General features: G+C 38.0%; 1 protein-coding gene and 1 non-coding gene across 3 annotated transcripts in view; one reads left to right on the top strand and one right to left on the bottom strand.

The window, feature by feature from the left end:
- LOC103743050 (lysosomal Pro-X carboxypeptidase-like) overlaps nucleotides 1-3,072 on the bottom strand; it is a 108,117-nt gene that overhangs the window by 34,182 nt on the left and 70,863 nt on the right. The window lies entirely within an intron of this gene.
- Nucleotides 597-703, top strand: LOC115072237. Its single transcript, XR_003851303.1, has one exon. It is a non-coding gene; the product is annotated as a U6 spliceosomal RNA (small nuclear RNA).

Genomic DNA, 3,072 nt, shown 5'->3' with positions numbered 1-3,072 from the left:
ACAACGCAAGGCATTGATCCTCAAGGGAAAGAAAACCCATACAGCAAGTTCCCATATGAGACCATTTCCCTCTGCAGCATAGGAAAGTGAAGCTCCAATGTAGTGCTGAACCCAGGAGGCGAGCAAGTGTTTTTAAATGTCTGTATATACTAATTGGGTCAGAGTGACTTGAAGGACTTAAAGGGTTTTTGCTCCTTGCCCTCCAAAGTCAACTAAGTTCCAAGGGACTATGGAGCATCTCTCAAAATGTCCTGTAACTGTGGTGAATCACCTGTCCTCTTGTCCACGGAGGCTATGGAGACCCCGCCAGATGGACTTGAGCCAGTATCCAGTCTACAAACAGGAGGGCAAAGACAGAAGAAACATTTCCTCCATGTTTACAAGTGAAGCCCGCTACAGTTAAGCAGGACCTTTGACTTATCTTCACATAGATGGAACTGGTAAAAGAAAGGAGCCAAGGGCTTCTCTCAAGCCCATGTAACCCCTTAGGAACAGATCCTCAAACAACATTAAGAGTAAAAATGATCTCAAACACCCAAAAGGAACATCTAACCAAAGAGTAAAGTGATCATTATATTTTTTTAAGAGTTCAAGGGCTGCTCGCTTTGGCAGCACATATACTAAAATTGGAACGATACAGAGAAGATTAGCATGGCCCCTGCACACGGATGACACACAAATTTGTGGAGCATTCCATATTTTTATGAAGACTGGAAGATAAAGTGGATGAATTAGAGCACTCAAGCAAAGATTATGAAAATTTTAAGAAAACGAGTGGAATATGCAAGAATTGTGTGACACCATAAAAAGACCAAACTTACAAAGGACAGGCATGCAGGAAGGTGAAGAATCTCATGATAATGGTATGGAACAGATCTTCAGCAGGATTGTAGAAGAAAATTTCCCAAAATTAAAGAAAGACATACCCATACAAATACAGGAAACATATAGAACACCAAATACACAGAACCAGAAAAGAAACTCTCCACGGCACATCATAGTATAAACACTAAACATACAGAACAAAGAGACAATACTGAAAGCTGCAAAAGAAAAGCAACAAGTCACATATAAAGGAAAACCCATCAGGATTACAGCTGACTTTTCAGTGCAAACTATGAAAGCCAGAAGAGCCTACACCAAAGTATTCCCAGTTTTAAATTACCACAGATGCCAACCCAGATTACTTTACCCAGCCAAAATATCTATTATAGTCAAAGGGGAAAGAAAAATCTTCCATGACATAAATAGGCTGAAAGAATTCATGTCCACAAAACCAGCCCCTCAGAGAGTTCTTCAAGCAATTAAAAAGGCTGAAGAAAGGAACAACTATATCCAAGGGGTTATAGAAAGAAATTCAATGAAGGCATAACTGCAGAAATGCACAACTATATCAAGAATGTGAACAGAAATAAAAATGACAGGATTCAATACACATCTTTCATTAATAACTATAAATATTAACAGACTTAACTCCCCAGTCAAAAGACACAGACTAATTGATGGATTAAAAAACAAAACCCATCTTTTTGTTGTCTGCAAGAAACTCATCTCAGTTTCAAGGACAGGCACTACATTAAGGTGAAAGGTTGTAAAAAATATATATATATACCAAGTAAATGGTACTAAGAAAAAAGCAGGAATTGCAATTCTAATATCTGATAGAGTTTAAACTGAAACTAATCAGAAGAGATAAAGAGGGCTACTACATTCTGATAAAAGGAATAATACACCAAGAAGATATTACAATCATGAACATATATTCACCAAACTCTGGTGCACTCAACTTCATAAAAACAGTACTATAGGACTTTAAGACCCAGATTAATCCCAACTCATTAATAGTAGGGAACTTCAATACCTGACTGTTTCCATTAGATAGGTCAACAGGACAGAGAATTAACAGAGACATCTGAATTAAATAAACAATACCATATATCAAATGGGCCTAACAGACATCTACCGAATATTCCATCCAAGCACCAAAGAATATACTTTCTATTCAGTACCCCATGGAATGATCAACCATATACTAGGGAACAAAACAAACCTCAACAAATACAAAGAGACTGAAATAATTCCATGAATTCTATCAGACTACAATGCAATAAAGCTTACAATCAACACCAGAAGAAACTCTAGTAACTACATGAATACAAGGAGATTAAACAACACACTCCTGTGATGAATGGGTCAAAGGAGAAATTAAAGAAGAAAAATTATTCATGGAACTAAATGAAAAGGACAGTACAACACAACAAAACCTCTGGGACACGTTGAAAACAGTCCTTAGAGGGAAGTTTATAGTTCTAGGTGCCTACATTAAAAAATGAGAAAGACAGGCTGGAGAGATGGCTCAGCGGTTAAGAGCACTGACTGCTCTTCCAGAGGACCCAGGTTCAATTCCACATGGCAGCTATAAACCATCCTTAACTCCAGTTCCAGGAAAATCTGAAGCCGTCTTCTGATCTCCACGGCATTGCACAACACGGGTGCACTCATACATTCAGGAAATGCACTCAAATGATCTGTGCTTCAGCTCCTGTCTCCAGGTTCCTACCTCGGGTTCCCTGATGAACTGTAACCTGGGAGATGTAAGCTGAATAAATCCTTTCCTCTCCCCCCCCACAAAAAAAATAATAAATAAAATATATTTTAAAAATCAGTAAGAACACAAATAAACACAACACGGGTGCACTCATACATTCAGGAAATGCACTCAAATGATCTGTGCTTCAGCTCCTGTCTCCAGGTTCCTACCTCGGGTTCCCTGATGAACTGTAACCTGGGAGATGTAAGCTGAATAAATCCTTTCCTCTCCCCCCCCACAAAAAAAATAATAAATAAAATATATTTTAAAAATCAGTAAGAACACAAATAAATGGCTTAGCATTGTAACTCAAGACACTTGAAAAGCAACAACAAACGAAACCTAAACCCAGCAGACAAGACGAAATAACAAAAATCAGGGCAGAAATTAATGAAATTGAAAGAAAGAAAATAATACAAAGAATCAACAATTCCAAGAGCTGGTTCTTTGAAAAGATAAACAAGATTGACAGACCGCTAGCC

This window comes from Nannospalax galili, unplaced genomic scaffold (genome assembly GCF_000622305.1).
Source record: "Nannospalax galili isolate Female #2095 unplaced genomic scaffold, S.galili_v1.0 scaffold278, whole genome shotgun sequence".
In the NCBI taxonomy this organism is placed as follows: Eukaryota; Metazoa; Chordata; class Mammalia; order Rodentia; family Spalacidae; genus Nannospalax; species Nannospalax galili.
Note: the sequence above shows the minus strand (reverse complement) of the source record. Positions and strands in the feature narration are given on the sequence as shown.